Here is a 26909-nt window from a genome sequence, read left to right on the forward strand (position 1 = left end):
CCCATCAGGCTATGACTCCTTCTACAGTCCCAGAAGAGTCCTTTCTTCAGTTTCCAGCTGCTAAGAATCCTTTAGCCTACAGCTCCCTCAAAACATCCCCTGCTGGGTTCCCCAGGGCTATCCTTCTCCTACACTTCACTTCCACTGTCTTTCTCCTTCCTGCTTTGACTTTCTTCCGCTGTGTGGACAGCATCCACACAGGGCTAGTTTCCATTCTCACTTGAACATGTTTGTATTTTAAAAGACCTCATTTTCAAATTTGTCACATTCACAAGTTGGACCGGTTCAGGTATCAATATACCTTCTTACAGAATGCCACTTTGTCTACCCCAGTACTTTACAGGTTCAGTGTTGCCCCATTCTCCCTGTCGCCTGCAGCTTAGATTTCTGATTAAATGGCCTCCACATCATTACTGCTGTCCTCCTACCTACTGCAAGCTGGCTTGGGGACCTGCTGCCATTCCAATTATTTCTGTTTCAGAGTCCATTGAAGTTTCAGCTGAAAAATCTGAAGGACACGTGTTATAGCGCTTGTCTCACCTGTTATTGGTCCTGTCCTCCGGAGTACTGGGAACTTTCTTCTTGTCCGTTTCTATTTGAACTGACCTAAGACAACTAACTCAGTTATGTTTGAAATTTAGTTTCATTTTAGTTAACCACTAGAACTATGAAAGGAGTTATGATGAAAGAAAATAGATAAAACATTGCCAAGCATAAGCATCATTTTAGTTATACTTTCTAAACAATTTTGCAAAGTCATTATGGTTATCTACAAGATACTTAAGTACTTACTAACTGAATGGACTATTTTTTTTTGTTTTTTAATTTTTTTTTAATATTTTTATTTTATAATTAATTTAGTTTTACATATCAGCCATGGATTCCCCTGCCCTCCCCCCCCCAGCACTCACCCCCCCAATCTGCTCCCCATTCCCACCTCCTCCAAGGCAATGTCTCCCCTGGGGAGTCAGCCCAGCCTGGTAGGCCCAGCTGAGGCAAGTCCAGTCCCCTCCTCTCCCTGCACCTAGGCTGAGCAAAGTGTCCCTGCATAGGCCCTAGGTTCCAAAAAGCCAGCTCATGCACCAAGGACAGGTCCAGGTCCCACTGCCTGGGGGCCTCCCAAACAGTTCAAGCTAATCAACTGTCTCACTTAACCAGAGGCCCTAGTCCAGTTCCATGGGGGCTCCTCAGCCACTGGTTCACAGTTCATGTGTTTCCATGAGTTTGGCTATTTGTCCCTGTGCTTTTTCCAATCATGGTCTCACTATCTCTTGCCCATATAATACTCACCACAGGAAAGATCCACCAAGATGAAGTTTCAGTTCTGAATGGATTATTACAAGATTCATCTCTGGAGGAAGTAGGCTCCCAGATTCTTGCCTTTGAAATGTGTATCTTATCTGTGCTTCCCGGGTGCCATGAAGTGACACAATAATTTTATCTAGTCCCAAAATAGGAACTGTGGTTTAATTATTTTGGGGCAGGACACAAGCATTTCTAGAAGTTTGCAGATGATGTGCCCTGTGATTTATAAACATTGACCTATGGCATTGCTCTCATGTATCTACTCTATTACATACTTTATTATCTGAAACCATGTTCTTTTACTAGATTGTACATTGTTCACTGTCTGTTAGGATGCAAACTCCTTGAAAGTTTACTTGCCAATGCACCCATGTCATAGTCTGTCAGAGTTGCTAGAATAGGTACCACAGATAGGCTAGCTTAAATAAGAAACATTCAGTTTTTTTCTATGTTGAAAAGCTGCATAATCCATCATCAAGTTGGTAGCCAATTTGGTTCCTAATGATGGATCACTTTCTGCTTTGTAAATGACTGCCTTTTTGGTATATCTAAACACTGACAAAAAGCTACTACTTCTAGGCTTTCCTCATAATGGCACCAATCACATTGTATGGACTCCACCTTGGGGACTTAATTGCCTCCCAGTGACCTGATCTCCAAGTATGATTATACTGTCATACTGGGAATTGGGCTATCAACACATGAATTTTGGAGGACAAAAATAATCAATAACATGTATCTATATCTGGTATATAATAGGCACTCACTAAATTTTTCATAGAAGACTAAGTAATATGTAGTATCTATTTTATGCCAACATTATGTTAATTTTTTCTGTATGTATAAATTTATTTTCTCACAAAATCTTGAGTCTATTTTCAATTTTGTTCATTTTCTTTCCTGTTTAAGTTGGTGTCTTAGTTAGGGTTTCTATTGTTGTAAAGAGACACCATGACCACAGCAACTCTTGTAAAGGAAATTTATAAGAGAGCTGGCTTACAGTTTCAGAGGTTTAATCCATTATCATCATCTTGGGAAACATGGCTGCATGTAGGCAGACACGGTGCTAGAGAAGGAGCAGAGAGTTCTACATCTTGATCTGAAGGCAGCAAAAAGACACAGTGAACCACATTAGGCCTGGATTTGAGCTTCTAAGACCTCAAAGACCACCCCCAGTGACATGCCTTCTCCAACAATACCACACCTACTCAGAAAAGGCCACACTTCCAAATAGTGCCAGTTCCTATTATCCCATGAGGATATTTTCATTCAAACTACCACAGTAGGTATACTAAAGCAGTTTACTGAAAGTCATCTTGCAAAATACAGCATGAATTAAAGAGTAGGTATATCTAAATTCATAGTCCATGGTTTGACTAATGTATTCTATGTATGATTCCTGTCATGGTATTTATTATTATAGTTGTTGAAATAATTCTTTTTTTTTTGATGATATATTAATCTGCATGAAGAAGGCTGAATTCAGAAAACATATATCTTCCACCAGAATGTATTTGTCTCTTCATATCATTCAACATATTTAGAATTCTTCTAACTATGAGTATTATTAATACTGCTTTTATCACGCATTGCTTGGTGCTTACCAACACATAGCAGGACAAGCCATATGACTTTGTCCTCTCAGTAATTTAGTATATAATTTCCATCCACAAATATTTTTTGTATTGTATAATAATAATTAATTAATTCCTTCAAATACCCCATGAGGAAAATGAATATTCATTATCTCCATTTTATAGATGCATAAAGTTAGACAGAGACTAATTAAATACATTCTTCAAGGGTAGATAGTGAGTTGATTGGGAGATCAAGGTTGCCACTGGATATTCTGGACCCCAGATTCAATAAGAATTGAATGATACCTTGTTGACTTCACTGTATAAAATTGAACTTAGTTATTTAAGCTTTCATGATATGCTCCATATTAGCTTTGGGCACTGCCCAAAAGAATTCACAGTAAATTGATATTCAGCCCTTAGATATGTATTCTGCTTGTGTTTGTTGGCTTCTGTGGGACCTGCAGAAATGAAGCTGAAGTAAGAGTATAGTCCATATAATTACAACTTTCCATAGAGTTCTGGTAAGTTTTTTAAGTTTGTAATTTTTTTTTTTTGTTTTGGCTGTATAGTTTAAGCTTTTTATTAATGTAACTCTCATTTAGAAGTAAGACCTAGGCTGGGCAGCGGTGGCACATGCCTTTAATCCCAGCACTCGGGAGGCAGAGCCAGGCAGATCCCTGTGAGTTTGAGGCCTGTGTGGTCTACACAGAGATCCAAACTTCATGGAGAAACATTATGCTGCTGTGTTGTTTGTGTGTCCTCATCTTCCTGGGGAAAATCCCAATCATAGACCGCTGGGTTGTTATTTGTTATCAATTATTCATATAAAAAATACCACTTGTGCTAAAGTGAAGAAAAGTTTGTTATCTTATAGTTTTGCAGGCTTTAGTTTTAATGAGATTGAAGTCAAAACATGAATAGTCATATGCGCCTTGTGGAGGTTCTGGGTGGGGGGAATCGCCTGCTCACATCTGTATGTGTGTCTCCGCATGTGTTTTTATTTACTCTGCAGTATGTATGCTGATAAAGTATTGAGATTTAGTTTACATTTCTCTCACAGTTAAAAATAGTGAACATTCTATAGTGGCTTTGGCTTATGGTTTGTTCAGTTAGTAAAATGTCCATGTCATTTGCCAATATCAAATTGGATAGTGTAAGACGTTTACCACTGGGTTCTGATACTTTGTTTTTAAAATGTTTTAGAGAACATTTCCTTATCAGCTACGTGGATTATATTTTCTTTTAATTTGCAGGCTTTTTATCCCTTCCCATGGTCTCACACTGAGCGAAAGTTATTTATTTTCATGAGCCATATGGCTTTTGATTTAGTAAAGTATCCACACTGTTTCTTAGAGCTCTTGAATATTTCTGGGAATCTATTAAGGGAATTACAGTATAATTGGCAAATCATATTCATAAATTTTTATGCTCAGATAACTAGGATCCCACATAGCCGCTTTCCTCTTGGGCATTGTTACATGCAGAATGAAATACTGCTAGAAATTTCTGCAACTCTCTTGCTACATATTTGAGTTACCACATAATTTCTCTTTATAAAACAAAAAACATGACACTTGAGTAAAATTTCTTGTAACACATGAAAGAAAATTTTAGTAGCAGTTTGTTAGAGTTGATCTGTTTACTGGAAATTATAGACCTAATTTTCTTTGTCCTTGTCAATCAAAAAATTATTTATAAGCTACTTTTAAAAGCCAAAATGAATTCTGTGATATGTGCCTTCAAAAAGTATCTGCTATGTGTTAAAACATCAAAGAATTTCTTTTTATTCGAGTGTATTCTTGTTTAATTCTTTCCATATGTATTTCAATGATGTATAGCAGGAAATATGAACAATAAAGTGAATAATATGATTTTGTTTTTCTGTGACTGCCTTCTTAAAGTTCATCACTGTAATATGTTTTCTCTCTCCCCCCTTTTTTCCCTCCCCTCTAACAAACACACAGACACACACGCACACTTTCTTTCTCACACATTCGCAAATGTATTGGAGATTATATACCTAAATTAAATAGTTCTAATTATCTAAATGAAGAAACTGAAAAAATCATTTTTCTTCTTCTTAAAAAACTCAGAAAACATCTTCCGGGGAAATTCTGTGACAGATATAGTGAGAAAAAATGTGCTGTGGCTTTATAACCCACCCAGTAATGATATTTCATTTGAATCTCTCTTCCACTGACAGCTGAGAGCAGAATATTAATGTCCAGTGTAGACAGGCATTTATCCCAATGCAATCTTACTATGTACTTGTAAGTCCAGTATATATCTTTCCCAGCTAAAAGTTTGCTTATTATGATTGAAACTTGCTTTACTCTCTGTCTGTATATTCCTGTTTCATTTTCTGATTCATTCTTTTTCATGACACAATGTAAAAGGTGAATGTCCTATGTTTGTGTTGTATTGCATTTTATATACCTGTTTACTTAAGTGTTTTTCTTAAGATAAAATTTATTTCACAGAAATAATTCTGGAAGTAACATATTACATAAATAACATGTTCTAGAAGAAGAATATGAAGTATGAAATTGGAAGTTGTAAGGAAATACTCAAGAAAAGAAATAACATGGGAAGAGCCTGCATTGGGTGATTTCATTCTTGTGCTGAAGTTATTAAAATCTTACAACTAAAAATATGTTTTTGAGAATGTTTTCCTTAATACAAATTAAAAAGATTGACAGAGTCCAGTATGAACACTGGTAATATTTAATGGAAATTCTCATATCTTACCTTCCCATTTAATCCAATTACTTTTTTTCTGAATTTTATCAATCTTTTGCACTTTACACACCTTCTTGATATTTATGCAGTTTTTATAAAGTCAATAATTATAAATAATTAGAATGTTTAAATATTAAAAGCATTAAAATTAAGAAAAAAACCTAGAGCTATTCTGAAGGGACAGTCTATTTTTCCATCATGATGAGTGAAGACAAACTCCAATTAATTGACATTTCTGCATTTGAACCAACTTTCATTTTAGCATTTAGGATGGAATAAACAGATGTATATTATTTTGGTTCCAGGAATTCCATTTACCCAAATTATGTATCTCTTCCCAAACCAGAATCTTACATATTAAATAAAAAGAACATGAGGTAATTTTTAAATGTTTAGTAATTCCATTTTAAATACATTTTTCTCCTCTCAAATTTTTTTACAATAAATTATTTTCCATAATTTCCTTAAGTCTTCAGCAAAAGTGTAGAAATATGCTTAAATTTTAATATTTCTAAGAAGATTCATGATTAATTCAATACCATTTAATTTACAAAGGAAGAAATGATTATTATAAAGTACACTGGAATATTCTCTGAATTAAACTTAATACTTAAAACACCCACTGTTGCCAATAGTCAGGTCATCTAGATGAAAACTAAACAGAGAACTATGTACGGAATGTTTTACCAAAACACAAAACAATCTTCTCAACACTTCATGGAACTTTCACCAAGATTGACCACATACGCAGACACAAAGCAGATCTCAGCAGATATAAGAAATTTGAAATAATTCCCTATATCCTATCTTACTGTCACAGGTTAAAACTGGATATAAACAACAACTGAAAGCTTACAAACTCGTGGAAACTGAATAACTTATTACTGAATGAAAAGTAGGTCAAGATAGAAATTAAGAAAAAAATAAAGATGTTCTAGATTTGAATGATAATGAATATATCATACCCAAACTTATGGGACACAATGAAGGCAGTTCTAAGAGGCAAGTTCATAGTACTAAGTGTGTACATTAAAAAAAAATGGTGGATAGCGAGAGCTCGTACTACTAACTTGACAGCACATCTAAAAGCTCTAAAGCAAAATGACAAAATCACATTCAAAAGAAGTTGATGGCAAGAAATAACACTCAGGGCAGAAATTAATAAATAGAAATAACAAAAAAATTCAAAGAATCAATGAAACAAAGAGATGGTTCTTGGAGAAAATCAATAAGACTGACCAACCCTTATTCAAGTTAACTAAAAGGCAGAGAGAGAGAGAGAGCGAGAAAGAGAGAGGAACCATACTAACAAGATTAGAAATAAAAAGGGGAACATAACAACAGACACTGAGGAAATCCAGAGACTTGTAAGGATATACTTTAAAAATATGTACTTCAGCAAGGCAGAGAATCTAAAAGAAATAATTATCTCAATATATATCATATACCAAAATTAAATCAAGATCAAATAAAGCAAATTAAAGAGACCTATAAACCCTAGTGAATTAGAAGTACTAATTAAAAGTCTCCCAACTCACAAAAAGCCCAGGGCCAGATGGTTTTAGCCTAGAACTCTACTAGACTTTCAAAGAAGAGTTAATTACAATGCTTCTCAAATTATTCCACAAAATAGAAACAGAAGGAACATTACCCAATTCATTTTATGAGGCCACAGCTTCTGTGATACCCAAACCACATAAAGAGCCAAGAAAGAAAGAGAATTACAGACCAATTTCCCTTATGAACATAGATGCAAAAATACACAATAAAATACTTGCAAATCAAAGTGGAATTCCATAAGATTTCTATTTATCAGACAAACAATGTTATGATAAAGACAGGTCATTCTGTCTGATGGGAGAACAAAATATTGATATGTTGCAGTGTGCTGGTCTTCAGTGAAAACTATGAGTCTACTAGTGTGTTAAAAGCACTTTATGTCTGGTCTCAGGAGACAGCTTAGTTGGTAAAGTACTCTTTACAAGCACAAGGGCTTGATTTTTCAGGACCAGCACTCACATGAAAAGACAGATGAGGGAGACCCCTCTAATCCCAGTGTATCCTTGTGGTATCATGTGAGCTGTTGAGATCCTTAAGACTGGATGTGTGTGTGTCCATCCCGGAATTTTGTAAGTTTTCGGCCACCATTTCTTCAAATGTAATTTCTGCTCATTTTTTCTTTTCTATCTATGAATCCAGATGTGTGTACTAATCCACTTGTGTTAGCCCTTGCTTCTTTGGACATTCTATTTGCTGATCAGAACACATTCTTCCAGTCCCTGATTATCACTCACACCCCACAGTATAAACACATGGTGTCTGTAACACTGTAGGACCCATTATAGAAGTGCTATAATATTTTAATTGTCATATTAGGCTTTCTGCTCCCATAGAAAGCTAATGATTTAGTTACCAATGACAAAGTATTTTTCTACCATCATGTATCAGTTAGAAAATATTTGAGTTTTTATTGTGTTTAGAATGTTTGAATTTGAAAGCTTTTGTTTCATAAATGGTCTTAAACACATGTCTGCCATGCTGTATTAGATATGTAAGTAGTACACCATGTTCAGCACTGGCAACGATAACATCAAAACATTGATCAACCCTGAAAAAATGTTGATGATGGTACTCATTCCGCAGCATCATATACTCTAACAAGATACAATTCCTTTAGTGAAAATAAGCATACCCATCTCACTAGTATACAAATTTGGTTTCCTCTACAATTGATAGTAAATTATATGTATAGCAAATTGTTTTAAAATATTTGAAAGTACTTAAAATGTTTTATTATCAGTAAATATTTGGTTTATATAACCTATTTTATGCACCTTTGTACCCACAATCATATGAAAATTTTCAGGTTAATGAGATGATGAGTGGCCCGGTGGTGGTGGGGCACACCTTTAATCCCAGCACTCGAGAGGCAGAGGCAGGCAGATCTCTGTGAGTTTGAGGCCAGCCTGGGCTACAGAGTGAGTTCCAAGAAAGGCTCCAAACGTAGAGAAGCCCTGTCTCAAAAAAACAAAAGAGAAAGTGAATGAGAGAGAGAGAGAGAGAGAGAGAGAGAGAGAGAGAGAGAGAGAGAGAGAGAATGACGAAGATGAGTGGAAAGATTTTGAGAAGACCTAATCTAGAGGGACAGCAAGGTGCTATGATCTTTTCTGTTCTCAGGGTATGGAGAGTAGGCTTGTCCACTGTGGAGCCCTTTGAAAAGCTTCAATGTAAGAGTCTCATATACTCTTCACTTTACTTCCTAAAGAAGAGGCTGTGAGCTGTGTGGCTTCTGTCTTATGTACAGTCAAGGAGAAGTAAGCCAAGTACAAGCATGCCTCTTCTCTTTTCTTTCTTTTTTTAAAATCTTCTCCTTCATTTCACCATCATCCCCCTTCCTTTCTTTCCCCTCCCTCTTTTCCTTCCTTCATTCCCATACTCCCTATCTCTTTCCTTTCAGGCAGACATTGTGCTGGAGAGGCAGCTGAGAGTTCTACATCCAGATCAGCAGGAAGCAGGAAGAGTGACACTGGGCCTGGCTTGGGCTTCTGAATCCCCAAAGTCCAGCCCCAGTGACACACTTCCTTCAACAATGGCACATCTCCTAATAGTGCCATTCCCTATGAGCTTATGGGGGCCATTTTCATTCCAACCACCACAGACACGTTTCAGTAATCTCCAGGTTTGTAATCTATATATTTTCACTATAATCATCATCATCATCATCATCATCATCATCATCATCATCATTATCATCATCATTTTCACCTCTACTGTGATTATGACCCTCTCCATGCTTTCAGTAAAGTTCATCTCTTTGAGCTTAATAGCCTACCCTTACTAAAAGCTCTCATGTTAATGTTCTTAGAAGAAAAGAATACACATAATTCCCAAATATGATAGAAACATTTGCTTCGAGACATAAATTGTAGTACTTGCAGCTAGGAGTGCTTAGGGCATAGACACCCAGTGAAATCTGTTTTTAAGAAAAAAAACTTTAAGATGAAATGAGAGATTAATACCAACTGTTGAAACCTCTTAAGTTTTTCTTCCTGTCACTGATGAGTCACAGATAGAGGCCTGATGAAAATAAACACTTTTGGGAACAACTGCAATGTAATATGAAGAGAATATCTTGGGGAAGAGTTGGAAGATTTAGAAATGCTCCTAAAGACATTGTGGTGGTTTAAATAAGACTAGCCCCGTAGAGACATTATTTTAATGCTTGATCCCACTTATTGGAACTGCTCGGGAAAGATTAAAAGGCCTTTGTGGAGTTGACACGGCCTTGTTGGAGGAGTTGTGTCACTGGAGATGGGCTTTGAAGTTTCAAAAGTCCACATTAGTCAAGCCCAGTCTCTCTGTCCCCCTCTCTAAATACTATATCTATATCTATATCTATATCTATATCTATATCTATATCTATATCTATATCTATATCTATCTATCTATCTATCTATCTATCTATCTATCTATGTACACATATATATTCTATCATATATATAGAATATATATTCTATCTGTCTAGCTATTTTTTATCTTTCTAGCTATCTCTGCCTACTGCCTGCACGTCATGATGTAAAGATCTTAGCTAGTTCTCCAGCAAGAGGCCTGTCTGCTTTCCACCATAATGATCATGTGCTAACCCTCTAAAACTATAAGCAAACCCCCAACTAAATTTTTTCTTTTAGAAGAATTGTCTTGGTCATGGTGTCTTTCCACAGCAATGGAACAGCAACTAAGGTAGACATTATATCTTAGAAATCAACCTTCCACCATGTGGCAATTCAACTGTAGAATGGACACAAGGAGGAAGAGGAAGAGTTCCTGCCATGTAATTAGACCAAGAGCATGGAACTCTGGCTGCTTTGCCTGACTGAATGACTTTCTTATTTTTGGTGATAAGAAATGTCCAGAGACACATATAAGTGCATCTTGGGAGCTTCAGTGAAGTTGCATCAACCAGGAAACTGTCCAGGGTAAGTGCACTATATGTTTTAGAGTTTGGAATTGGCTTTATCCACAGGCTAGTACTATCTTACTACTAACATATATATATATATATATACATATATATATGTGTGTGTGTGTGTGTGTGTGTGTGTGTGTGTGTGTGTGTGTGTTCTTATCCTGGATAAAATCATGTAGTCATGATAAGGAAGAATTTTTTTCTGACTTCTTAAGGGACCCAGGTCACTTGGATCAGGAAGAATTTGCTAATATTTTATAAGATACTTATTTTGAAAAAAGGATTCTGCATTTAATTGAAAGGAGAAGAAACTAATTTCATATAGAAAAGTCACAGTGCAGGCTCTGGAATGATTGCTCAGTAGTTAAGGTACCTGCTTTGAATCTTAAGCACTCATGTAAAGTGCGGCATGTCAGAGTTGTCTGTAAGGAGCCAGGTGCACACTTAGGGGTCTCTGGCTACAATTCTCACTGAGGAGTTTCAGATTCAGTGAGAGTCCTGTCTCACAACATGAAATGGAGAGGTGACAGAGGAAGACACGCACTGTCAGTCCCTGGGCTGTGCTCGCACCTCCACAGACACAGTGGAGTGTAGCTGCACACATGCACATGTCACAGTCACCCCTCGCATACACGTACCAAACAAAATTTCTAGTGTACAGAACATAGCGTTATCGAAATCTGTCTTTTGCCTGGAGAAACCCATTTGCAGCCATGGCTACAGTTATAAAGTCACTTTATCTAGAGTCATCCATTTCTTCAGCTCGTGCTCTGCTATGAGCTTCACACTTGCTTTGCTCATGTCCAGTGTCTCATAAAATACATTTCACTTCCCAAAACCAAACTGCACCTCTTCTACTGATTGTTTCTGGGTAAGTGCTTACGCTGATGCCCAGGGTCAAAGTCTTCCCTTTTCTCTCCCTCTCAGGGTCACTTGTGAATTCCTATTTACCAGCTCCATGACTGCAGCTCATTTTAAGTTCCCATCTAGGGTTGTGTCCTTATCTTCAATCACTCCCATTTCCTCTTCATCAACAGACAAAAGTCATTTTATTTAATGTATATTTATTCACTTCATTCCTTAATTTTAGGTTCTTAACAATGTTCTGTTTTCCTTTAGATAAAATATCTTCCCTTAGTTATGACTCCATACTCTGGTGTGTGAACTTTCACAACTTTTCTCAAATGGAAAATTTTGTGTACTGCTTTTACCATTAGTTCAGTACCAGCACATGGGACCCAAATTTTTCTCCGTTTTGAAACTTTACTTGATACAGTCCTTTCTAGCTCTGCTTCTTCACTTGGATGAACCCTTCTCGGCCTACAATTGTAAAGCAGCTTGTACCCATCAGATGGCCTCCTGAACTCTAAGACAACACTGGCTTCTCATGTGTCTTGTACTCTTTGTGACCTTCTGTCCAATGCTATTGGAACAATGACCTCTGCAATTTACTGTTTTCCCTAATTTCCTTTGTTGTGGATAAAACATTACATAGTTTCTCAGTAAGTGCTCACTAACCATGGCTAGGTGTTGTCAGTTCAAACGTGATAAGCTAATATTTTTACTTTCAGTATCAATATCTTTCATAGTCTATTATTTTATGATTGGTATCTCTTCTCAGTTTTTATTATTATTATTTTTATCCGTACTTTCAGGACAAGTTCTTTGCTTATGCCTCTATAAATAAGCCCATTTACAAATGAATGAATTAATCAGTGTTGGACTGTGTCTCTCATTTAACATATTTCCCATTGACTATTCCCATGTCAAACCCCATATTAATATATTTTATAGAGAACTACTTAGAATTTATTTTAATTATTGCCTTTTTTATTTCCAATAATGTAATTGTATCTTGTTGATTCTGAAACCTAACAGATTTTAACTGAGTAAAGGAGAAAACTCTTTGTCACAATTTGCCTTAGTACTGTGAGCTTGGCTTACTGTTAAGTATAGAAGTTCACACCATTAGCTTTGTGCTGCCTTTGCAAAGTGTGCATGATGAAGTGGAGGACAAATAATGTGAGCGCTCTGCCTGCAGTCACACACACAAACTTTCTTCGCTTTCATGAGCAGTTTACATATTTGCCTACCAGTGGGAAGAGTAATCAATAATTATGACAGATATCATACATAGCTTACTCGAAGAAGCTTATTACACGGATATTAGATGAGAATTACATGAAATCCCTTTTGAAATGCCACATAGTCATTGATGAATGGGATCCTTCAAGCTCAGGTCATGCCAGGCTAGCTTTAGACAGCAGAGTGGTTCTGTCTGTGATTAAATACGTAAATCTTTGTCATCAAACACAGCTATTGTTTACACTTGCACTTCTATTAAGGGCAACTATGTACAAATATGCTGTACTCACTGAAAACCTCTGAACAGTACACACACCTGCGGGAGCATGGGACTGGGCTTTTGCACTGATGAGACTCATATCAGCAGTGACAAAATCGGAAAGCGACAGGCACCGTTCTTTAGTGGAATACATACATCATGAATATTTCAAGATAATCTTTAGATACTATAAGTTTAAAATAATTTAATAATTTTTAATAGCAATATACATGTACAATCTGATTTTCAATATATGTGTATCAACCTGTCATCTACCACCTACCTATATGTCTATTTGTCTCTGTGTTCAGCTTTTAATTTGTTTAGAAAGGTCTTGTTGTGTTACCTTTTCCTAGTACTCTGATTCCATGTTGTATTATCATCATAATAATTGATCTCTCTCTCTAAATATATATATTTATCTCTCTATCTATCTATATCTACATCTACATCTATATATCTATATCTATATCTATATATATATACGTATATCTAGAAATAAGCTACTTACAAACTTTTTCAAAAATTGAGTAAGGTTATTTTTGTCTGTTAAATCTAATTGTTTTTTATCTCCATTTTCATGCTTTTTAAAATTATTTTTAGAATTGATTGATACTGCTTTCCTAAACATCAGCCTATTTTTGAAGTGCTGATAAGCACCAATTTGTTTAAGCATAAATAATACTTCTAATGAGAAAGTAAAATACCATTTCCTTTGTTAGTTGAACTCTACAATCTGTGAAATATGACAGTCCTATGACTGTCAAGTAAATTCAGAATACACATAGTTTTCAGTCCCTGAATTCTGGTTAATGGTTTGTAGTAATACATTTCAGGTAACCCTAGAAAGTAAATAGCTTTCTGACTGATTTCAGTTATGTCATCTGTAAGAAGTCAAATACTTCTCAATTATTTTGACTAAGGATTGTGTCTCTTCTTTCTGAGCACATTTATAGGGTAATAAAGACTTATAGACACTCTTATTACAGCATTTATTTTTCACTGGTATATCTGAAGCATCAATCATGTAAGAATGTTCATGTTAAAAGAACACAACTATATTCTGTCAGGGCAATATTAAGCAAAGAAATCTGTCACAGTCAGAATGTTCTTCCTAGTGAGCAAAACATATCAATGACTGTGTCTAGCAATCAGGATTCTACTCTGTCTTTGTAAAACCATGCACATTTTGAAGATTCATAGTGTTGATCTATAGACTGAAGTATTTCTCACATGCTTCCCTCTCCTAGGTTAGCATTTCAAAGGTGCCCAGCCCAGAAATTTCAAAACCAGCAAAGTCAGTAAAGGACAATATTTTGCTGTCTCATCACTCTTGGGCAACTTTTTTTTCCCCTTAAAATCATGTAGTCTTCTTTCTAAATTTCCAGGGACCACCACATACATTCTTAGAAGCATGTAGCATCTTCAATTTCTGTTTTATTCATTTCTTTTCCAGCCTCACTGTGGGACTGTGAGATGATATTTTTCTGGAGGTCTCAGACATCATGCCAGTACCCTGTGAAGACACATTTTTTCTCAACTCTTGTAGTTGGTCATGGTTTTGTTCCTACTGAGACTGATGCCAACAAAATTCCTTACAGATGGGTTTTGGCTTAAGTCATCTTCTGGCAAAGCTAAGTTTTTTTATGACATCTCTGCTAGGGGATGCACACTGATAAGGTGATGGATACTTGTAGATATGATCACTTCAACCTAAATAAGCAGTGCTCTGAATTGCAAAGGGAGATTTATTTATCTGTGTCATACTGCTACAGTAGATTCAAAACTCTCTTTCGGTTACTAGCAGTTACTTTTTGTGATAATTCATCTTCAGCTTTCAATTTTGCTCTCTGTCTCTCTGTCTTTGTCTCTCTCTCTTTCTCTGTATGTTTGTCTCTCTGTTTCTGCCTCTCTCTCTCTCTCTCTCTCTCTCTCTCTCTCTCTCTCTCTCTCTCTCTCTCTCTCTCTCTGGTGAGTATGTGCCTGTCATGTATATGTGGTGTTTGTTTCCATGTGCCAAGTGCATTGGGCTTTGACTTTGTTTCCCTCATTGGTTCTAGTCTGCCTCCCTAGGAAGTTTGCATGAGTTTCCTAAGTCCCGGGCTAGAAGAGACAGAGGCAATCTGAATAACAAACATGGAATCCTTTGTTGGAGCAGTTGAACCCACTTGTTACCACCATGTAAAATGACCATGGAAGACCCAAGACAGTTTGTCTCTTACAGTGTTCAAAGACTAAGCATAAAATGGAATTGTTACAGGAGGAAGATTCACAAAATACTATTTTCCAATGTGCTGTGTTTGAGCTTAAATGTGCTTCCCACTCTGTAGTGCATTTGTGGATGACCGTGGGCTTTGCCATTGCTGTTTGTCTGTTTCCTTGTTACTCATTTTCATCTGTAGCTTACGTTTTGGTTTCCCATTACAGTTCTTCTTAGGAAATAATGCAAAATCATCTAAATTATTTGGCCTTAATCAATTAAAGCATTAGAGGCTATATAATTAAAAAATTTATGTACTAGTTGGGGTTCTCTAGAGTAACAGAACTTATAGAATCAATCTCCTTCTATACAGAAAGGGGGTTATTAGAATGATTTATAGGCTGAGGTCCAGATAACCCAACAATGGCTGCCTATGAACAGGAAGTGCAAGAATTCAGTAGTTGCTCAGTCCAGAAGGCTGGATATCTCAGCTTCTTCTCTGTATACACTAGAATCTTGAAGAAGCAGGCTCTAATGTAAGTGAAAGAATGGATGTGGTAGCAAGGCAAGGGCAAGCAGGCAAGGAGCAAAAGCTTCCTTCTTCCGTGTCCTTATGTAGGCTTCCAGAAGAATGTGAGCTTTCTCAGCTCAAAAGATCCATATTAAAGGTGAATCTTCTCACCTCAAGATCAAGATTAAAGATGTGCCTTCCTACCTCAAAGATCTAGATTAGAAGTAGATCTTCCCACTTCAAATTAAGCAAAATTCCCACAGAGGTGGGCCCTTCATTTTGGGGTTTTACTTAATTACAGATGCAGTCAAGTTGACAACCAGGAAGAACTATCACATCATATTTATGTCATCCTTTGAAATGCACTCTTTTCTTTCAATAAACTTCCAACATCTTAGCTAAGAGACTGTGTCTTCTGGCTGTGCTTTCACTGTCACAATATTGAGTCTTCATCACACTACACCACTTTGAGATGTAAGATTAGAAATGCCTTTAAATCATGAAATGTTCCAAATCAATGGAAACTACTCCTCCGAGATAAGGAAAAAAAGCATCTGGTTTTGTATGCAATGAATAGTAGGTTGAACCAATTAATTATTTATTTATTCCTCAATTAAACTCTGTTGTGCACCACCACTTTAACACTAAATGGATCAGTACTTTCTGTGTTAATAGCTACACATAATGTTTTAAAAGCCATTGAGTGGATTTAAACAATCTTGTGTAAAGGAATGATCCATGTGTTTGCATACCATTAGCTGATAGGTATTAATAAAACCTATGGCTTATTAAGCAATAAAGATAAAAATTGAAAATGCTCTGAGACACAAAAGGTCCAGTGTCGGCATGAAACTTGTGGAAAAATTGCAGTTTTAAACTAAACTTAAGATTTCTCATGACTATATGAATTTCAAAGTCAATATTGAGAATAAATGAGATTACTTTCTTTTAGTGGTGTTGATAGAATGGTAGTGTTAAAAATGCATATCACCAACAGACCACAGAAATCTCCAGATTCAAAGATAACTGCAGTATTAAACACAGAATTCCCAAGTTAAATGTAAATTTCAATAAATAGCAAATACTTTTTATTATGTTATATACTGCATAAAAATTCTTTGCTTGCCAGGTGGTATGGATCACATCTTTAATCTCAGTATTCAGGAGGCAGAGCCAGGCAGATAGATCTCTGTGAGTTCGAGGCCAGCCTGGTGTACAGAGTGAGATCTAGGACAGGCACCAAAACTACATGGAGAAACCCTGTCTCAGAAAAAAAAAGAAAAGAAAAAAAAAGAAAGAAAAAGTCTTTGCTTATCTAAAGTTCTACACTTGCTGTGCATTCATTAGTCACTTAGTGGTTTTGTACCCACCATCCCAACTGCTGCTGTCTCCTAAGGCTTCTGTCCAAGCCACTCTCATTTTACTTAATGATGGCCCCAACGTACAAGAATATTGGTCCTGGTATACTCTTTTATTGTGTTCCATTATCTAAATAATACCTAAGGAAGATAATCATAGAAACATTGACTAATGAACATAAATAAGCTTGTCCCTCCTAATTCTTTCTTTTCTTCCTCCTTTTCCTTCCCCCTCCATTTCTTCTTTCATGTTTCTCATTTCTTTCTCCTTCCCTCTCTCCCTCTCCTTCTCTACATCATATGAATGTCTACTCATCAGTGTCCCATTGAGGTCATATCTGGTGTCTATCTCCACATCTATGTGTGACTCATTGGATTGTTTTTAGTTTTGTTCTCTGTCTGTCTCTCTGTCTCTGTCTCTGTCTCTGTCTCTCTGTCTCTCTCTGTTTCTCTGTCTCTCTCTCTCTGTCCCTGTTTTGTTATTTTGAGAGAGAGCGGCACTGTTTAGTCCTGGCTATCCTGGAACTCACTCTGTAGCCCAGACAGGCCTCAAACTCACAGACATCCACCTGCCTCTGCTTTCCAGGTGTTGGGATTAAAGATGTGTGTCACCACTGCCTGGATTCAGTTTTATTCTCTTATAACTTGCTCAATGACTTTGTGATGTAGGCATATATTTTCCATTTTGTTGCTTAAATGGTTATGGCTTAGTACTGAGTTTACTAGCTATCGAGAAAGGCAGCCATTAATATTTTCTCTGCTTAGAAAATAGACATTTTTCCCCAAGTATCACATGAGACCATATTTATGAAAAAAATGCATGTTTTAATACTTTAACTCTGGATTTGTGACAAGATTGTTTCATGATATGTCTAGTTCCAAGTTGAAATTATCTAAGTCAAAATTGTTTTTGAAAACCTGCCTTCCCAAATGCCTAAGCTTGTTCACCTTGGATATGCTCAGAACACTGTTTTTATACTTGAGCAAAGCATATGACACAAAGCTTATGTCACAGTAAAAATTTTGAATGTCTTATTTAATTTATTAGATACTTTTATTCTCCAACTTCTGATAAAACAGCAATTGGTAGAATATCAGTTCTTGACCTTGAAGGCAAAGGCAGATTATAGCTACTGATCAAATTCATAAGGGCAAACCATGTTACAAAAACTTGTCAGGACCAGGTTGGACAATTGAAATTTCATAGTAACATCAACTGGATGCATATTGCAATTACACTGCTGTAACACTGAAAACTGTTAGTTATACCTTTGTGTATTTGTGGCCCTCACATGGTGCTAAGCCTCCCTATTATACCGCAGGTGGGATATGAAGGTCACAATGCCGAAGAATTTCAAAACCTGCTTCTCATTCATTCATTTAAATACTGTATCCTCCATTAGCTGCTGTTGGTGGAGCAGGGTGCACACGATCAGCAGGGCACAATATTCTTTGAGTTTGTTACCTATGAGTCAATGAATGAGTCAGAGACTGTTTCCATTGGAATTACAAACATGTACACTAGATCATGCTAGTCTTTATCTGCTAACAAAAGTATAGTAGGTTTATAACCTGGAAACACAGGCATTTAATACTCTCCAGACATGCTAATGGATAACAATTTGAATAAAAGAAAATATGGCACGTACTTATTAGCAAATTCTCTATAATTATACAACAAATCTCTGCTTCTTTTCAGATTTGATAACAGTTACTTGATTATTCATCAAGGAAAAAAAAGTATTTGAAACCCTAACATGGTGAATATGAGGAGCATGGTTCCCTATGGATATGAAATAATTATTATTGGTTTGAGACAAGAGCAGCTATTGCCATTAGGAATGCTTCTGCATATATATCCTGATGTAAAAACATTTAGACACTTTAATGCCCTTTAGCTACATGCTCAAAACAGTTATAAGTTTCAGGAAATAAAAATAGAAATCCAGGAGAAGAATGCAGTTACTCAGTGCTAAGAGTTACATGGAAGAGTCATGTGCTAAGTCCGTAATTATATTCAACCATAAACCGGAATAAAACCCCTTGAAAATTTTCTGGATTATCTTCTCAATAGAGAAGGAATAGAGAGTGAGCCTCTCCCAGTGGAAAGCAAAGAAATGCCTGCCAGTCCATTAGGCATTGCTCTCTCTTATAGTCATTAAATAGGTTCATAGAATTCTTATTGAATCTCTCCCAGTAACTACAATAATATTTTAACACATAGTTTCTTATATAAAAAATTTATAAAAGTGCTTAAGATACTGTTAAAAAATCATCTAGTAAAGGTAAACATGTGCTAACAAAGACCATTAAACATTTTTAAACTATCATGCGTGATTTAGACATTAGATATCAGGTAATCTGTCCATGATTGTTGAGAAACAAGGCAGTGATAACTGTTCAATAAGACTGGGCTGCGCTCTGGCAGCACACTATGCTGTGACTGTAATGATCATGTAAAGTGCTTCCATGTTTAAAAACAGGTGTGTGGCTTTAAGCAGAATATCTGGCCTAGCCAAGTTCCCAGAAACAGTCACAAAAGCCGAAATATCTCTAAACCTTTGCAATTCTACAAACTCATGCAAATTAATCTGTTTACCATATTTTCCTATTGTATTACACTGTAATTACCCCTACTTCAATGGTTTATTCAAAAGGTTAAGAAACTTAACAAATACGAATCCTTCAAAGGAGTGCTGTGTAATACTAACTTGCATTGGAATGTAAGAGTGCATGCTTGTTTTATGATAGCATAGGAAAAACAGACATTGCCTGCAGAGCATTAATGTTTGTAACACTGTATTACACTGTATTCCTCTTTCATATTGATATCGCCTCTCTGATACTGACTATATTTTTACAGGCAATGCTTCTTTTCTATGAACTTAATCAATTAAGAACAATAAACTGCTGTGAAGTTATCTCACCTATAAATATCAGGGAAACAACACCCATGAAGTCTCATCAACAAAGCTGCCTAAATAAGATCTGAAAAAGAATGACACCATAGTCAGTAACATATAAGGCGTAAATCTCATGGCCCAGCCCTAGACAAAGAATTATAGGCAATTAAGGGATGCTGAGAACAAGACAAATAGTTTTCTTCAGAAAACAGCATACCAGTTGGTTAACCACTGCCAGGTAATCAGCCTTGAAAATATATACATACAAGTAATATTGTACAGACTTAGCAGGTTGTATTTATATATTTAGGAATTCCTAAATATTTAAGTATATGTGTGTGCACATATACACACACATGTAATAATAATCAAAGAAAAGAAGTCAGAGACTGAATTTGAGAGAGAATAAGGTACAGGGTTACATGGGAGGGGTTGGAGGGAGGAAAGAGAAAAGTAGTAACATTGAAATAGTAGTTTAAAATAATAATAAAAGATACAGAAGATCTGGGTCCTTAAATGTCATAACTATTATTAAGCAAAATTTATCAACACATATTATATGATCTTGAGTGAGTTAAGGAAATCACCAGAGGACAGAATATGACACAACATTGGTAATCATAGTACATATGTGATAGAAAACTCAGAAATACACATCTTACATGCTCCAAGGAAAGCCGAACAAACATCTAAATTAATTGTGATATCATCAGACTCCCACTGAATGATGGAGGTGTCCCATGTCCTCTGTGTGATATGAGAGCTGAAGCCATGTATGGCATCATGCCTGAGAGGCTGCATTTTAAAGGTCACACTACCATGATTTAAATTTAGGTAAAATTCACACTCAATTTCACATTGAGTAATACTGCTAGAACAGGCAGCAAGAGAACTGAGTCCACTCAGACGTGTGACACTGTGGAGGAAGAACTAGTGAGAAAGACATTGATCCTTCTCTTCTTAACTAGGGAAAGAATGTGACAGAGTTCCTTTAGCTGTAAATGTACAAACTTGATGAAAACCCATCATTAAATTCTGAAATCCCCTTCATTGTCAGGAACAATTCTGTTTGACATGTTTTCTTTTTATTATATGTTGAGCAGAGCTGTTTACAATAGGTATCTACTGTCTCCAAGGTTCTGTCTTCTGTCTTCAGAAAGTCCATGCTCAAGCTCTTAAAATGCCAGTATCTCATAAAAATTTGCCTTTATTTTTAGGAAAATCAGAAGTGAAATTGTATCTCTACTGAGAAACCACATTTCCTTTGCGAAAGAAGTTGCTCCTCACTTTTGTTGTGACTTCTGTAGCAATTCCCTGTGCACAGTGTATCAATAAGTCAGACTGTGAAAGTGGCCATTGCCTGGATGACCTGGATTTTGTTACATGAGTGTAACTAATTTTCCCCTTTTTAACCTTCAGTTGTGCAGGTCCATTAGCTTGACTTTGAAGAATTTCTCTCTAGCCCACTGCCCCACAACACTCTCTTTGTCATTCCTACTGAGTGTCTTCCTTCTTCACAGTACTTAATGTACTGGATCTGCTATGGCACCAAGAAAAGCAATACATTTTTTTAGTAAGTGGATTTTCAAGGTATGTGTTCTCCCTCCTTACTGATGTATGTCAAGGATTCCCTAATGCCTGTCTGATAAAAGATCCTTGAAATTTAGAAATAGAGCTTGGGGGGAAGTATCCTCAATCTCAAACCTCTTAAATAAAACAGTTTTTTTACAGTGGTTCGACTAATTTTTTTTTCTGTCTGGTATTTAAAAGCTAGCAGTATCAGAGTATTTCAGACCACATCTCTTTGGGCTAATCGTAGTCAAATTTCTTTTCTGCAATGTTACTTGGTTTCTTGAGTATTAATCTTTCTTTGGAAACAAATAAATTCTGTAAGAATTTAAAATACTTCAGATTGTTTATTACATTACCTAAAAATTATTACATAGTGACTTAGATATGTTTTCATAATATATGGTATCAAGTAAATAAAATGAACCATTAAAACACAAAATTCTGTGCTATAAAAATGTCTTTGACCACAATGCATGTTTGTGTCACATTGATGTTTTCCTAATACTACTTAATCCTGAAAAACATTGCCTACTCAGTTAGCACTTGGTTATTTCTTAATCATTAATGCTTCAGAGATGAAGTTATTCTGCCAGCCCCATCAGTTCTGACTTGGTGTGTCTGCATTTAAACCTTGGGTTTCAGAAGAACACTTGATAGAAAACATATATCTAGAGATGAAGGAAAGGAGAATGTTTATTGCTTTTGCAATAAACATTTGTGTGTATATGTGTTCCTGTGTGAGTTTATGTGCACAGAGTGGCTTCAAGTACCCATGGGGCCAGAGGGTCTGTGATTTCCTGGAAAAGTAGTTGCAGGCTTGTGAGATATCCAATGTGGATGTTGGGAAATGACCTCTTTGGATCCTTAAGTGCTTTAAACATTTAGACATTTTTCAGCCTGTGGTAGTTTGAATGAGCATGCCCTCATTGGCTATATACATTTAAATGCTGATTCATATTTGATTAAATGGTTTGGGCAGGATTAGGAGGTATGGCCTTGTTGGAGGATGTATGTCAGGAGTGGGTTTTGAGGTTTTAAAAGCCCACGCCATTCCCAGTTAGCTCTCTCTCTGTCTCATGGTTACTGTCTCAGGATGTGATCTCTCAGCTACTGTTCCAGCACCATGCCTGTCTGCTGCCAAGCTCCCTTCCAGGATAGCCATGGACTCACCCTCTGCAGCTATAACCATATCCCCTGGCCTCCCCCACCACCTCCACAAACTCTTTTGAAGGTCATGGTGTCTCTTCACAGCAATAGAAAAACAACTAAAACACAGCCCTGTGGTGATATATTGTGTACCCTTATAAACTTATCTGGGGATCAGAGGACAGAGCTAGCCAATAGATTAGACATAGAGGCCAGACAGTGGTGACACAAATCCTTCATCCTATCACTCAGGAGGCAGAGATCCATTTGGATCTCTATGAGTTCAAAGCTACACTGGAAACAGAGCCAGGCAGTGGTGACACACACCTTTAATCCCAGGAAGTGATGTCAGGGCATAGAAGGGTATATAAGGAGTGAGGAAACAGGAATACTTCCTCTTGAGGTTGAGGAATTCCTAGAGGTAAGCTGCTGGCTGGCTGTTCCGCTTTTCTGATCTTTCATCTTTGACGACAATATGTGACTCTGGGTTTTTTATTGTAAGACCTGCTAAGATTTGTGTTACACTGCCCCTTTTTTCTTTCTTTTAAAATTGTGATTTCATTAACTAGCATTTATTTGTATTGATTGCATTTTACAGACTTCCAAGAATTTTTTTCTCTGGGAGTGAATATTTTAATGCACATTTTCAAGTTTGGCAATAACTCTGACTAATCTAACAACAAAGAATAATATGTGGCCTGTCTACATGGTTAATTTCTAGAGTCAATATGTCATGGAAAATCAGAATAATATTTGTACTCTCAATAACCAGGTAATGCAGGTAAAGAAACCTAAGTGAAGCCGGGTGGTGGTGGCGCACACCTTTAATCCCAGCACTTGGGAGGCAGAGCCAGGTGGATTTCTGTGAGTTCGAGGCCAGCCTGGGCTACCAAATGAGTTCCAGGTGAGGAGCAAAGCTACACAGAGAAACCCTGTCTCGAAAAACCAAAAAAAAAAAAAAAAAAAAAAAAAAAGAAACCTAAGTGAAAGCTGTGAAGAGATAAAAAAATATTAGTCCAGAAGTTACAAGTTACAGCACATGCAACATGCAAAATTCCAGAGAAAGGAAAAACACCATTGCTTTGAAAATCAGGGCAGGTTTTAAAAGCCAATGGCATTTATGCAAGACATAAAATAATTAGCATGATTCCATAAATGTAAAGAAGGCAATGGCCAAGGGATGAGCCGCCTTTCAGTGTCAGGATATTTTAAACAGTGATTGGAGAGCAGTGCATTGAATAGGGAGATACTGAAGTTTTTAATTCACAGGCACCACTGTGTTTTAAAACAAATGTGTTTCTTAGTTTATATCAAGCTCTATACTCCTCAAATTTTACCATGCAGATTCCTTGCAAAGTCTTTTTTTATTTTTTTATTTATGTCAGGGCTGAGGACCAAACCCAGGGCCAAGCTCTCTACCACTGAGCTAAATTCCCAACCCCATAAAGTCTTTTAAAACACAGATTATTTGCATCTGTCTTCAGAGATTCTGAATCAGTTTAGTCTTGAGTAGAGCCCAAAAATGTTCTTTTTCAATGAGTTCCCAGATATGATGTCAATGCTTGTAGCTTGTTGAACTTCAGGTCTCCAGCTAAATTTTCACTTTCACAGCCCCTCCCTCTCAGTAAGGGAGTGACAAAATAGTGAGCTCTTTCCCCTTCTTTATTTGCTGCTACTTTGTAATATACATGGAGATGTTCTCTGAAGACAATTCTAAAAGGAAATGAATAAAAATATGCAGAATTAGATCTCTAAATAACCTGATCAAGAATTACAGGGAACTGCAGTGCTTTTCTGCCTGAATTTAAGTCAGGATCCTGAGAGGAGACATAAAGACTTGGTTTCAGTGAAGAAAAGGTTAGTAGAAATGTGTCAACAACTGAAGTTGGAAACCTATGTCTGTCTTCTGTAGGCATATATGGGTCAAGGAGAATGTTTATCATATCTCATGGAGAGTGGGAGCCATGAAAAAAAGCTGGTCCAGGGTTAGTAGGATGGAAATAAGGATGGAGGTGGGAAGACACACACAATCTCTTGTTCTCTTGCATTTCTGTCTCCAGTTCACACCCTCTTTGGCTAAAACCAACCTGAAGGTATTGCTGGGCAAAGCAACCAGTGCACTGCATATTCTTCAACACAGATAACTTCACAGAAGGCTGATGACTGTGGGAGGGGACCTAATACTACTGGCCCTCTTGTTCTTTTAAGCCTTGATTCTGGTTTGCCACACAGGTTGGCACCACCTGCCATTTTTTCTTCTGTGGCTTTGTATTTGGAGAGCAGCAAACTGAGCCTGGCTCAGCATGCCATGGGGAGAACAGTCTAATTGCTTACTGATCAGGGACTCAGAAGTGTTTTTAGAGCCTCTCTATTGTTTGGGCAAAAGTTCAAATACTCCTGCTGCAGCAGAACCATAGGCAAAATGTTCTCATAACTCAACAATGCTGTTAAAAGCCTGTTGTTTGCTGTGAATACAAGGAGATAAATGATGGTCCAACTTGAGCTGCACAGGGACGATTTGCTCTTTCTTTCTGCATTGACTTCTAAGGCCCCAAGGTTCTTGTATAAATACCAAGAAGGCACCAAGAGCTTAGTTGTCTCACCACCAAAGGAGAAGCACCCTTTAGAATGGTTTTAAATACCGGAGGGTAGTTTAACTCTGATAAATACCAGCACTATTTTACAATTCTCAGTCGCAAGCCTGGGAATGCCTTTATTACATCAAGCCTTCTAGGACCTCTTCTTGGTCCCTCCAGAATTTCTGAGTTAGGATCCCAGTCAGATTGATTGCCTGGCTATGGCAGTAAGATGATGTCTGACATTCAAGATGTCAGGAGCATCCCAATTGTCTTCTTAGCCTTAAGTCCTCTGACTTTTCAACGTACACCCTCAATTTCAGACAAACTAAGGCAGATTTTTTTTTGCCCCAAATGCCATATATTTAATTCGCTCCACGCTTTAGTTAGTTTATTTTGTTGAAACTACGTTTATATGAGTTTCTCTCCAACTCTAGTTTGTCTATAAATCCCCCTTAATTCTTGAAACATTGCATTTAAGGATACAAAGTGAAATGTGTAAAATCAGGAACAAAAATATAGATAAGATAAAATAAGAATTCTGTATTGTGTTTATTTAAAAAATGCTGTAAGAGTTTCATCTCATTCTGGAATTAAATCATACTGGGCCAGTTCTAAGTATTCTAGAAACTTAAAGAAAGCTCAGTCTACCTTATCTTATAGTTAAAAATAACTTTAAAAATGTACTTTTGATTCAAAGCAAATTGCTACTAACTTCATTGAGTTATGCAGAAAAGAGTGTATGGGGCTTGGTACTGAATCACTATGTGCCTTGTATAAGTGATTTTCTTTAGCATTATTCTCTTCATCTGTAAAATAGTTACTATGTATCCTGCCCCAAGGAGCACTGACAAGGTTCACATCCATGAAAGGTGATGATAATTTGTAAATTAAAAAGACAGCTTTGAGCTAGGAATGAAGCTAAATGGTTGAGATCTGTTCAGCTGCAGCCATGGGTTCAGTCTCCATCAGTGCATAAATAAATAAACAGATAGATAGATAGATAGATAGATAGATAGATAGATAGATAGATAGATAGACCACAAATTTTGCTCACCATTCTTTATTAGTGTTTTCAGCATCTCTTACATGGTAGGAAATCAAAAGTCTGTGTTCTGCTCAATTAAGTTACAAAGAAATAGAAATCCATGCTGTAATTTAAACCCTTAAGTGTCCTGAGCTCCTACTGAGCAACAGAGAAGGGAACCTCTCCTGACATTCCTTCAGGTTTAAAACCAGGCAAACATAGTGTAAGTGAATGTATAAGCACAGGAAGCTTGTTAATTGGCATCTTTTAAAGAGTTTTTCAATATATACAGGAAATAACACTAATAGATATGTAAGACCAAAGCAGTAAGACTGGGGAAAGAGATTGAACAACAACAACAACAACAGAAAAAGAGATAAAAATAAAGATTCCATTTAGCATGTGGCAAAATATCATGAGATCGTCATCACTGTTAGGATGTAAGCTACAAGCACTTCTAAGCATTCTAAATCACAAGGCAAAGCTTTATTTTAGGCATATGACACTCTACTCAATAACACTAGAGTTACACATAAGGAGAAAGGAGAGATGAATTTTTTAAAAGAAATATATTTATTTCTGGAACTGAGTTCAGAAATAAGCCAACCACCTTTGACCTCATTTAGAAGATAAAGAATGATGTATTTTAATATGGTAGATAGTGACATTCTTAGGGTGAGTG

The sequence above is a fragment of the Peromyscus eremicus genome, chromosome 3 (assembly GCF_949786415.1).
Source record: "Peromyscus eremicus chromosome 3, PerEre_H2_v1, whole genome shotgun sequence".
NCBI classification, from domain to species: domain Eukaryota; kingdom Metazoa; phylum Chordata; class Mammalia; order Rodentia; family Cricetidae; genus Peromyscus; species Peromyscus eremicus.